At 46.3% G+C, this 12,938-nt stretch overlaps 1 pseudogene; it reads right to left on the bottom strand.

Annotated features, from left to right (window-relative positions):
* Positions 1-3,002: 3,002 nt before the first annotated feature.
* On the bottom strand, positions 3,003-11,446 carry LOC109562928 (small ubiquitin-related modifier 2 pseudogene; annotated as a pseudogene).
* Between the last annotated feature and the right edge of the window lie 1,492 nt (positions 11,447-12,938).

Raw genomic sequence — 12,938 nt, 5'->3', positions numbered from 1 at the left:
GCTGCAAGTAGAGACAGTTTTATTTTTGTTTAGGCTTTTGTGTAATCGGTTCACAGCATGCATAAGAATTTCCTGAAGGAGCTGATGAAAATACAAATTCTGGGCCCCACCCTGAGCATTCCAATTCTTAAGGTCTGAGAATCTGCACTGTTACCAAAGCATCCTAGGTGTTCCCCAGTGTGGCCACTGGTCCACACTGAGAATGTTATCATTCCTGAATTATGGGATGCTATTCATATGCTCTTTTCCAAACAAGTTAGGTGGGGTGGGGAGAGCTATAGCCAAACAAGAAACCTGACATTGAATCATTTATCTTTGGTGAGTAGTCTTCGTGTGGCATTCTTCCATGTTCAGTGACGTTTCTGCATCTCCTGGAATAGTCATTACCAGACGGCCAGGGATCAGGGCTGCCCAGAATCTGTTTTCTGTGTTTATGGTATAGGAGGAGGAGGTGGCTCTGTACATGAGTGAGTGATGGAAGTTAAGCAGGCAGACAGCTCTTGGAGCATTTTCCTAACTTCATCTTTTCTTTCCTTCCCCACTTCCTCGTGAAGGAAGACTATTACCATACAGGAAAGAGAAGGTCATGGCCTGTTGCTTTGACTTTGGAACAAAGGCCATTTTCTATATTCTTTTTTACTGAAAAAACAGTTCTTGTTGAGCCCTGGGCCTTAGCCAGAGACTGTTCGGTGCTTTCTGCCATACGGAAATTACTAATCATATGTTTACTCTCTTCTTATTCAGCATGGCTGTAATTTAGAACCCAGCTGATCATAAAAATATATTTAAAGTACATTTTGTTGAAGGGATGTGGCTGAACTGCTGGTCACAGTGTTCCAGAGCTGCGTAGGCTTGCTCTCCCTCCCCACCAAAGGCCTGGCTACTTCCTATGGGGAGGAGTTGGGAAGTCACATCAGCTCTTTAAGGGTGAAAGATGGAGTGAGTCAGCACTTGTCATGGTGTCCCTGAGATACCTGGCCTGAATTCTGGCAAGGATTTTGTAGAGAAGCTGGAAGGCAAAATACCGGTGTAGCCTAATTTTGAGGACATTTGAGGAAGGGCTGGCATTTTAGGAAACCAGCTGTCCTCTGCCTCTCCATCAAGACTATTGATTTCATAGGCAAGGGAATGGGCACCATATCCCTAACTTTCAGATAATAGAAGCTGCATAAAAAATACTCCTAAGACCAAATGGCATTCTTATACCTGGGGAAAAACATTTGTTCCCCATTCCCCAACTCAGATCCAGTTAACCCAGCCCTAGAACCACTATGAAGGGGAGGAAGAGAAAACCCCTGAGCTGCAGGTGGGCAGGAGCTGCTTTGCCCAGGGGTTCCAGGGACAGCTCAATACTGGCTGTCCGGGACCTCATGCCAGCAGGGCGGGCCACTTACTTCTCATGTGTCAGGCAGCAAAGAGATTCTGGCTCTGACTCCATCTGCTCTGTTATGAAATGCTGAATGTGCTTAAATAGGTAATAAAGGCAACACATCAATAAGGGTCTCAGAAAGTTCAGAGAGTTCTCCTCCCAACACACGCCACCAAACCCTGTCTGAAATATGTCCCTCCCCGGAAAAGCCAGCCCTCTGACAGGAAGATTGATAAGATCAGCTTTCCTGCTTGGGTTTGTAGCACCTGCCAGGACTGAAGAGTTCCGGTCCCTGGCTGATAAATCCGAGTTGAATGAATGAGTGTTGGAAGTCCGAGGGGTGTTCCCATTAGAAAGGGGAAGGAGAGGCCTGAGAGGGGCTGGGCACCCCCGACAGCAAGCTTGCTCCTAGCCTTATGTAGCTGACCTGTTAGGGTCAGCTTTATGATCGTTCGTCAGGCTGTATACTCATGATTTATGCACTTTCCTTTGGGTATATTAACTTTAATATTTTTTATTAAAAAATAAAAACATTTTATGAATTAAGATATTCTTGGGAAAAAAAGATATTGATTTTTTTTTTTTTTTTTTTAATTTCGGGTCCGCCTGGCCCCACCCGGGCGGCCTTCTACTTCCCTCCGCGTCTCACCCAACGGCAGAACAGCACCGCGCCGCTAGGCCAGGTTTGAAATCCTGCACCAGCCAATCCAAGATATTGATTTTGTTTGAAGGTCAGTAGGAACAAAGAAATAGTGAATGTAAGACTGAGAACTCTGCCCTGCCAGTTCCTGCCAGTTTTTTTTTTTTGTAAATGAGTTTATTTAAAAAAGATGCTTGACTTGAAGGGAAAGCTATCTAGGATTCATTTCTTTTAGAGGAATTTATCCCTGCTTAAAGACTGATTGCCCTACATGTATCAGCTACATACAAAAAAGTTATAAAATTGTCCTTGGTTTTACAATGATAAATGAAAAACATTAAAATTCTCCAATCGAACAAGGTATGCAAGAATTTTTATGTTGTTCTTTTTTTTGTTAAACACTCTTGCCTGGAAAATCCATGGACAGAGGAGCCTGGTAGGCTGCAGTCCATGGGGTCGCTAAGAGTCGGGAACAACTGAGCGACTTCACTTTCACTTTTCACTTTCATGCATTGGAGAAGGAAATGGCAACCCACTCCAGTGTTCTTGCCTGGAGAATCCCAGGGACGGCAGAGCCTGGTGGGCTGCTGTCTGTGGGGTCGCACAGAGTCAGACAGACTGAAGCGACTTAGCAGAGCAGCAGTAGCAGAGAGCAAAATAACTTACTGGAATATAAAGATAAGAGCTGATGAGCATCCCACTAATGGAGAAAAGGGGGAATTTTCACGGAATCAGTATTTTTCCCCATCCCGTCTCTGTTTTGTGTCGATCAAAACATACCATTGGCCATTTAGTTAAAAAATGAAATATGCTTGTACACATACACCAGTTACTTTATGTACAATAAAGGAATGAGGAAGGGGAAATGAAAAGAGAGAGAAACTATTACTGTAGTCGTCAGGATGTGGTGGAGCCAAATTGCAGTTTTCTCATTGAGAATGTCTTCTTGGTCTGGGAGAAGAGAATTCTGGAGTAAAGTAGCAGGTTCCCTTTTTAGTAGACACCTCCTGTCTGCTACTGGAACACATCCATTGTATCTTCATCTTCCATCTCCAGCTGTGCAGTTGTGCCTGTTTCACTGATTGGCTGTCAAACTGGAATCTGATCTGCCCTGACAAGCCCTGTCGTTCACAGTAGGCTTTTGTTAGTTTACTAAGTGATGTATGCCTCTTAAACTCACCACAGAACCATCCTTCCCCACCACCTTCAAATTAATGTGATCATTGTCCTCAGCCTTGACTCCTTCCTTGGGCTTTTCACCCACCATGGTGAGCGCTGGGGTCCTAGCTGCCGCTTCACAAAAGAGGCACCGCGTCCGCACAGAATGAGCACACAAGCGGCAGAAGAAGGAGGCCCCTGCCGCTTCTTTTATGTCGGTATGCAGCTTCGCGCACAATGAGTATTGTGACCCAAGCATGTAACCTGCAACAGGAGTCATTTGGATGGTTTTCAGTTCCTCCAGTTGTTTTTGTGGGTACTGCCCTCCCACTTTTGACAGTAGGCGTGACCGTGTGACTTGCCTTGCCCATGAAACATCAGTGGAAATGACATGACGTGTCCGTTCCTGATGGGAGCTTTCAAAGCCAGTGTGCAGCTCCTCTTTTTCCCCATCATGGTGGTCATGGAATCAAGTGTGCAGATGGAAATCAGCCTGGCTCCCCCAGAGACTGCAGGGAGCAAGCGGTCCAGTGCTGACCTGTGTTACAGGTGTATTATGGACAGTACAATTAATCTTGATGACATTAAGTTAGGGACGTTAGGCCGCAATTTGTTACCACAGCATAACTTAGCTTTTCTTTACTGATATTGAAATTGCTGCCAGGAAGGGTGCTGCTGTAGCCAAAGGGCTTAGCAGCTGACGTGTGGACAGCAGGGACAGTGTCATTGGGGGCTGAATCACAGAACACAGGAGACTATTTGGCTCTTTCTTAGTTTTCCAAGGATGCTCAGTACAGGACCATCCTTGATGCACAGGAGAGAAGGTAACCCACTACTGAGATGTCTTTGGGTACTAAGGACTCAATCTCTTTGGGAAGGAAAACCCTTTCCTATCTATCTTGTGAGACTTATTGTGTCTTAAAAACTTGCATTTCTCAAACTTGATCACACATCAGAATCCCCAGGAGGGATCGTAACAACACAGACTGTTGGGCCCTACCCGGAGTTTCTGATTCAGTAGGTCTTGGAAGAGGCCCAGGAACTGGCATTTCCAAGAAGTTCCCAGGTGATACTGATGCTGCTGGTCTGGAGACCACACTTTTGAGAACCACTGCTCAAGGGAAGAAGTGTTAGAAGTGGACCTCCCCTTATCTCAGCCACAGTGCCTGCTGGATGGGACACCTGAGTGTCTGCACTCTCTAATCTTTGTGGGATTTCCTTTGTTTGTTTGCATTTTCCTGTGATTTAAATCTTTTAGCCTGTTCCATGTGTGGAACTTTAGCTCCCCAATTTGAAAAGGAATTTTGCAAAGCTATGCCACTATTATCTAGTGGCAACTCTTTGTTTCTACAGCTTGTATAATAATATTGAGTGTTTATAAAGCCTGTGTTCATCCAGAATTGGGTTTTAAAATTTGGTCAGAAGACTTTACTTGAATCACAGCAGTCTTGTAAGAAAATAATAACCCACACATAACGCTGAGAAAGAAATCTTTATTTATGCTAATCCCACTGAGTGTCTCTCTGTGTTGGCTTGTTCCCTCATGAATGCTCATTGAGAAGTCACGGTCTCCTCCTGAAACCTCAGTGAAGCAGGGAGGAGTGGAGTGAGGCAGGGAGGAGCGGGTGTGCAACGCTGCCGTCTTCTCAGCTGCCACTTCTGAATTCTATCTCTGTGTTCTTACTCTACCATCAGGCAGAAGCGTACAATGGTTTCCCTTTACAGAGCCAGGACAGTGGTCATCTAGACACTTATGCCAAGGTCGGAGAGACAGAGGCATCTGTGAGTGATGGCCTCTGGGGCCCTTGGGACCGGGAACCAATTTGAGGGACTTCCCTGTCTAAAGGCATGACGTGCGTGTCCATAGCCCCGGGGTCAGAGACTGAATCAAGATGAGTAAGAGGGAGGAGAAGTCAGTGTTTCATTGGGAAAGGGGGAAACTTGTTTATATGCTCCCCTACCTATAAATTAATCTCTCAGAGACAAGACTCACTTTCAGAAAGAACACTTGGTGACATTGATTGATGACAGGCCTTGAATGACCAAAGAATATTAATGAAGTTCCTCTATATGCCTCACTCAGTCATTGTCAGAATATATGACCATATGTATAACCAAATAGCCAGAAGCTTGGTGTCTATCTTAAAAACACTGCTCTGTGTTCTGGTCTATGTAATATTTTAAAAGGTAGGAGAGTACTTCTATTTATCTTCATGTGTCAGAGTTTGGCACCCGAGCTCAGGAGGCTAATAATCCTACAATCGGTAGAGCACAGTGAACTTGGGACTATGACTTTGCTTTGCCAGGTTTGTATCTGTGCTTTTGATCTACACTGAAATTACAGAAGCCAAGCACTGCCACTACCCACCAATAATTCTTACAAAGATTGCTTTTCAACAATCTGTATGTACTGACCTCTACATGTAGATGCCAACCTGAGAAATACTAACCACTACAAACATCCCGCCGCATATGGGTAGGGAAGTCACATATTATCTGATGTCTCCAAAAATATAGATAGGTGTCACTTTTCTTGTCTTTGCTTCTCCACCTCTGTTCATGTGATGCCTAATAATGAAGAATGACTTTTCACTTGTGCTCATTTGCTGGCTTCTACCCGGATATTAAATCCGTCTAGAATTGAAGACCAGAGAAAGATATTCACTTTGGGGTAATCAATGCAAGTGAAGAAACAATCTACTGGAACCCATTTTATTTATTTGAAGGTGAAAGTTGCTTCTAACAGTTCTTCCAGGGGTGCATCCCACTCTTGATTTCTAAGTGGGTGTGTCAGTTACCTATGGCCACAATAATGCCGTGTAACACACAGCTCTCAGAGCCTCAGTGGCATACAACAATAAACAGGTATGGCTCACATGTCCCGGTGGTCACTGGGGTGGTCCTGCCCCTCTTGGCCAGTCTCACTCACTTCTGTCAACTGACGGAGGCCAGCTTTGGCCAGGCAGCTGAGGCAATTCAGGTCTGTTCCACCTGCCTCCTGCCACATGGATAGCCCAAACTTGTTCTCATGGCTGCAACACAAGAAGGACAGTGGACAAGGCTCCTCGAGGCTTAGGCTCAGAACTGGCATGTCATCATTTCTGTGGCATTCTTTCAGCCTCAGAAAGTCACAAGACCAGTTCACGTTCAAGGAGATGAAGAAGCAAGTTCTGCCTCTTGTGAGAAGAACTGAAAAGCCATGTCAGTGTGTTTGGCTGTAGACAAAAAAGTAAAGGATTCGGAACCATAAAATGCAGTAAATCTTTCATAGTGAAATCCTCCCCCAATTATAGTTCTGGCCAGGATTTGGTGGTTGCTTAAGAGATACACTTCCATTACCCTCCTTAAATACCTGTGGTAAAGTGTGGAGGTAGTCAATCACATCTTCTCTTGAGGCTGATGTTTCAGAATGTTTGTACAGAGGAGGCCTTACATAAGTCCTCAGCATACCGTTATCACTACCATGATTGTCGCCACAGGGGAGCTCCTAACTAGAGTTATTTGCCAAAGAGCATCCAGTGACTGAACATCCAGCAGTGGACAGAAAACGGTAGCTTGTTGAAAATCCTGGTGGGGTGGGAAAGGGGCCCAAAAGCAGCTGGAAGAGAAGAGTGTTGTCATGAAAGAGTCTTGGGAGCTTGTGTAAAGTGTGAAAGTGTTAGTTGCTCCACCATATCCAACTCTGCGACCTCATGGACTATAGCCCACCAGGTTCCGCTGTCCATGCAGTTCTCCAAGCAAGAATACTGGAGTGGGTTGCCATTTTCTTCTCCAGGGGATCTTCCTGACCCAGGGATCGAATCCAGGTCTCCTGCATTGCAGGCAGATTCTTTACTGTCTGAGCCCCCAGGGAGCTTGTAGTAAATATTTTTCTTAATATTTATTTATTTGGCTACACTAAGTCTTAGTTGTGGCACACAAGATCTTCATTGCATCATGCAGGATCTTTGTGGCATACAGACTCTAGTTGTGTCTCTTGAGCTTTGGAGCACATGGACTCAGTATTTGTGGCGCATGAGCTCAGCTGCTTCATGACAGGTGGGATCCCTGTTCCCCAACCAGGGACTAAACCCATGTCCCCCACACTGCAAGGCAGACTCCCAACCGCTGGACCACTGGGAAGTCCCCATAGTAAATAACGTTTGAGAAGGATCAGGGTGAGGTACAGTTGAGGGAGCAACTAGATGGCTCCAGTCTATTCTTCCTGGGGAGCCTCCATCAGAAAGCAGGAGAGGAATTTGATTTCCACAGCCTCTGGCTTCCTCCTGGCAGAATCAGAGATGACTGGCATGAGTTGTGTTGGAGTCCCCTTAAGCACTTAGCTGGCAAACTTGATTTTCACCCCAGGCTGTGGCTATTTCCTGTGGCCAACAGAGAAAAGCCCCATAATCATTTCTGAATTCTTTTCCATGGAGTTGCTCTGAGGCAATCTTACCACATAAGTCCAGCTAAGTCTCTGGGCACTCGCTAAAAGGTATCACCCATACCCTTTGATTGGGCTTCCCTGATAACTCAGCTGGTAAAGAATCTGCCTGCAATGCAGGAGACTCCAGTTTGATTCCTGGGTCGTGAAGATACACTGGAGAAGGGATAGGCTACCCACTCCAGTATTCTTGCCTGGGGAATTCCATGGACTGCAAGAGTCGGACACAACTGAGTGACTTTCAAAAAAAAAAAAAAATACCCTTTGACAGCTGGCCCATCCTAACACGTAACACGGAGTGTGGACGTTGGTTGTACCATGCTGGGGGTGTGAATGTCAAGGTTGGGGATGGGGCGGTTGGCAGAGAGGAGAGCTCTACCACTTGCTAATGAGGTGAAAGGAATCCCTTAATGGTATTGTAATCCTTCTGGCTTCCTCTGGATATAAGCTGTCTACTTACTGCTGAATCTACTCAAATACTGAAGCATGCATTCCTGGTCCCACTGGAGCACACAGCAGTCATCACCTTAACACTGCTTCTCACACCTGACTGAAGAACAAGGGTAGGAACTGTGTTAACTGTCGAACATGGTGAGAACCACTGAAGATGACGTGGTTAACCAGCTGAGGCTTGATGCTCCTGGTGCTCCCGGAGGAAGTCTGAAATGCCTGTTGGCCCATGGCTTCAGGCAGACTTGGAAGCTGTGCAGGAGCTGAGATGGATGTCTGCTCGCATCCGTGTCAGGGAGGGAGGGCACCCAGGCCAGGCCAGGCGCCCTCACCGCAGCTGACATGCTTGGAGATTGTTTTCTGTGCACGGGCTCCAGGATCACCAGCCCCAGGCTCTGCTACTTCTGCAGTTCATTTCTAGAGACCTCATTTCTCCACAATCAAAATGGCACACACAACCAGCCTCTTGTGCTGAGGGCTGAGGAGGGTGCCTGGCACAGAGTACAGTAGTGGGGTTTAGAACCTGCTCAGTGGGACAGAGTCTACACGGCGTTCATGCAAGGCTTTCAGTGACACATCTGAAGAGAAGTTGTGCAACAAGGGAAGAGAGTGGATTTCCTGGTGGCTCAGTGGTGAAGAATCCACCTGCCAATGCAGGAGATATGGGTTCGATCCTTGATCCAGGGAGATCCCACACACTGTGGAGTAACCAAGCTACTGTGACACAACTATTTGAGACTGCACTCTAAGACCCACAACTCCTAAAGCCCACGTGCCCTGGCGCCCATACTCCGCAAGAAAAGCCACCGCAATGAGAAGCCTGCACACAGCAACTAGAGAGTGGCCCCCATTCTCTACAAGTAGAGAAAAGCCTGTACAGCAACAAAGACCTGGCACAGCCAAAAATAAGACTATTTAAAAAAAAAAAAAAAAAGGGAATAGAGGAGCTCTGTGTTGCCCCAGGAGGAAGGGGGTCTAAGTTCTAAGCCAAAAATCCAACAACCAGCACACAACACATAGTTTTTTTTAAAGATATTTTGATGTGGACTATTTTTAAAGTCTTTATTGAATTTGTTACAACACAGCTTGTTTTATGTTTTGGTTTTTTAGCAATGAGGCATGTGGGATCTTAGCTCCCCACCCAGGGATCAAACCCACACTGCCTGCATTGGAAGGCGCAGTCTTAATCACTGGATGACCAGGGATGTTCTCCCACTCAACACATTTAAATGGCACCCCACATGAGACAGGGACCAGGAGCTAAGTTCATTCAGCTAAGTCAACAAAGTAGATGTTTGTTCAACTAAATAAAGCCTGAGTGAGCACTGCTGGTCCCTCTGTGAGGGTGCTTGTTAAGGGATGTGTAGGCATCCTGAGGTCCTCGCCAAGGCTGAGACTGTTGTTTCCACTTCCTCTGAGCCCTCCAGCTCACGTCATTCATCTGTGCAACCTGGCGTGTCAGCTCCCCCTAGTGGCCAGTGGTGAACACACCCACGCATGAGCCAGTCGAGTTACGAAATCAGTGTATCTATAAGCACTTTTCACAAATCAAATCAATCAGAAATCTCAAGGTTGAACCATGCATAATAAATGGTAAAGTTCATGAACTTTACATATATATTTGTGTGTGTGTGCACACGCATGCACTCCAGGTCTCAAAGTAAGGTGTATTTGTTACAGGTTAGCATAGAAATTTAAAAAGTTTGTAAAACCTATGTCACACATGATGGAACCAGGCCTTCCATAGTTGTGGTTCCTCGTGGCAAGGAGGAACCATCCTCAGGCACCCCTTCTGTTGACTCATTCTGAGTCAGGGATTGGGGGGGCGGGTAACACAAAAGCTGGAGAGGGCACAATCCTTCCTTATTGAGGAGAGAACAACATAGGTGGTAGACAGCCACAAACACGTGAAAGAAGGAAAATGGAGTTACAGAGCAGCAGGCCCCTGGGAAGGATGCAGCAGGCAGAGCGGGGAGGCGGGAGGCCCGGGAAGACTGGCCCAGAGCCGCATCCTGAAGGAAACCCAGGGCATGAAAGCGCGAGAAGAAAAGGGATTTTACCTCACAGCAGGCTGTAGCTGGAAAGGGCTTGGGGGCTGACAGGGGCGCTGACGCCATCAGCACCTCATTTTTTTCCTAGTAACCCATATTTATATCCTCATGGACTATTAAAAAAGTTTCAAAGTTTATATAGCACATGTCTGTCTCCTTCAAAGTCAGCTTACTTCTCCCTCTCTGTGTTTGACTTCTTATTATGCTTGATTGTTTTTTATTGTGGTAAAATATATATAACATGAAGCTTGCTGTTGTAACTGTTTTTAAGTGTGCATTGAGTACATTCACAATGTTGAATCATCAACCCTATCATCCATTTCTGAAACGTTCTCATCACCCGAAACTGTAACCACTGAGCAATAACTACTCATTTCCTACTCAGCTTTGCCCCTGGTCATGTTAGTTCTACTTTCTATCTCTGAATTAGCCTTTCTAGATATTTAGTGAAATCATGTAACACTTGTCTTTTTGTGTCTGGTGCATTTCACGTAACATAATGTCTTCAAGTTTCATCTGTGTTGTAGCCTGTGTCAGAACTTCATTACTGCTTCTGGCTGAAGAGCAGTCCATTGTATGTGTATGTGACACTCTATTTGTCCATCTATGGATGGCCATCTATGGGTTATCTCACCTCACTTTCAGTGAAGGGACTGAAGTTCTGAGTGGTTCAGGATCACCCCATTACTCCGTGGGAAGCCGGATCAGAGAGACCGGGTCTCCCGCTTCCCAGGCCAAGACACTGCTCCAGGCTACCGAACATGACACCCTTTACTTCAGGTTCTCCTCTGGTTTCAAAGTGAAAATAACAACAACAAGGAAATCTCATATAGCACTTAACTACATCCCAGGCACTGTTCTGAGTGCCTCATGCACGTTAACTCATTTCCGCGTTACCGTAAGACCCGTGAGGTAGTTGTACAGCATTACTTTCCCCTCTTAACAGATGAGGAAATAAGCACAGAGAGGCTCAGGAACTTGCCCACTGCCACACAGCTATTAAGTGACAAAGCCAGGCCAGGAACCCAGCTCCAAAGTCCCTACACTTAATGACTCTACCCCACTGCCCCCAGCCTTATAGAGAGAAAAGCTTTCTTCACTAATGCCGCACATCCCAGTTTCTAGTGTTGGAGACTCAATTCCAGGGAAGAAGTCAATCAAAGTGTTCTTTCTCTGAGATTAACTAGGAAGAACGTTTATCCCAGAAAAAAAGACTGCAAGTTGAATCTCACCTACCTTTTACACAAACGTCCATGGCTCTAAAGTCTTCATGGGGTCTCAAGGGACAGAGTCTCCTCCCCTGACCTGGATTATCTGGAAACTTCAGAGCAAAGGAACATCCTCCAGGCCTGGAACTGGTTCCCTGAAACATTCTAGACTCCGCCCAGTTAAAGGCACAGGAGTCTGCCCCTGGGGTGCCCTGACTGCTGAGAGTGCAGCTGGTTTTCACGTGCCTCTGAGTGTCACTCTCCAGATTACCACAGCCGCTGGAGTTAGGGTGAAGCCAGTTACCTGCAGAACCCAGAAGAGTCACACAAGTCCCTGACAGCCCTGCCCCAGGTATATTTACATCATGTGACTTGTTGACTAGGAAGATGGAAGCTTCTAGAAAGGAACCCAAAGAGAATCCACAGCTGCTTTCTCCAAGCTTCTTATACTCAGAAAAGCAAGTGCTGAAGAAATCACTCCCATCCTAAGGAGGAGGAAAATTGGAGGGAGTCCCGCTGTCTCCAGTAAAACAAACAAGGACACTTAATTTCCAGGCACTGCCAAGAAGATGTGTTATTAGAAAGTCTGAGTTCCAAGGGACTCTGTGTCCTTGCGGTGTGGCTGTCTGAGTTCTCTAGGTTGTGGTTTCAGCCAGGAAGTCGAAGAACTTCAGCTGATGGGTCAACAAGAACAGAACTTAACCTGCCACAGCACATGGGGCTGTAGCTTTGGTAAGACTGTTAAAGTGTCCTCCCGAAGCAACCAGTTGCTGGCTTCTGACATTTCCTTTGGGGAAGCTACAAAGTGCTAACTCTTCCCAGGTGGCGCTAGTGGTTAAAAAAAAAGAAAAGAAAAAAAGAAAGCCTGCCTGCAATGCAGAAGACACAAGGAACATCAGTTTGATTCCTAAATCGGGAAGATCCCTTGGAGAAGGAAATGGCACCCCACTCCTGTGTTCTTGCCTGGAGAATCCCATGGACAGAGGAGCCTGGTGGGCTACGGTCCCTAGGGTCGCAAAGAGTTGGACACAACTGAGGATGCACAAGTTGCTAAACAGCAAGGAAGGGCACAAACGCTCTGCAATTCTATATTTCTGGCCATTTTGAAGATTTCCTCTTCAATCTTACCCATCCACCCACCTGTATTAACCAAGCTCTCCTGTATCAGAATTCAGATAATACAGAAATCAGGTGATGCAGTCAAGGACGGGGGAACTGCTTTTCCTGCCTCAGATAGGAGACTGCAGCTCCAGAACCATTCTCTGGAACTCAGCATAATGCCTCCCAACCCCGGCTCGCACATACTCCCCATGATCCCCCTCTTGCCCAAGTCTTCACAGATGGGCACCCTTGAGTTTTAAGGAAGCCAAAGACCCTGTCCAGAGGTGAGGTAAGAAGGAATCCATGGCAGTAGGAAATCAGCAAAACCTGTAGGCTCAGCCCCCCGCCAGAAACGTGCAGGCCCCAGAGGAGTCACACAAGCACCCACTTCTCCTGCCCTAGTTATAGCCAGGACCCATTGACCAGGAAGAGAGAAAGTTTAAGAACAAAAGCCAAAGACAGCAGATTCCCTGGTGGCTCAGTAGTAAAGAATCCGCCTGCCAATGCAGAAGACAGGGTTCAATCCCTGATCCAGGAC

The sequence above is a fragment of the Bos indicus genome, chromosome 8 (assembly GCF_029378745.1).
Source record: "Bos indicus isolate NIAB-ARS_2022 breed Sahiwal x Tharparkar chromosome 8, NIAB-ARS_B.indTharparkar_mat_pri_1.0, whole genome shotgun sequence".
Classification (NCBI taxonomy): Eukaryota; Metazoa; Chordata; class Mammalia; order Artiodactyla; family Bovidae; genus Bos; species Bos indicus.
This window is presented reverse-complemented; position numbering and strand designations above follow the sequence as displayed.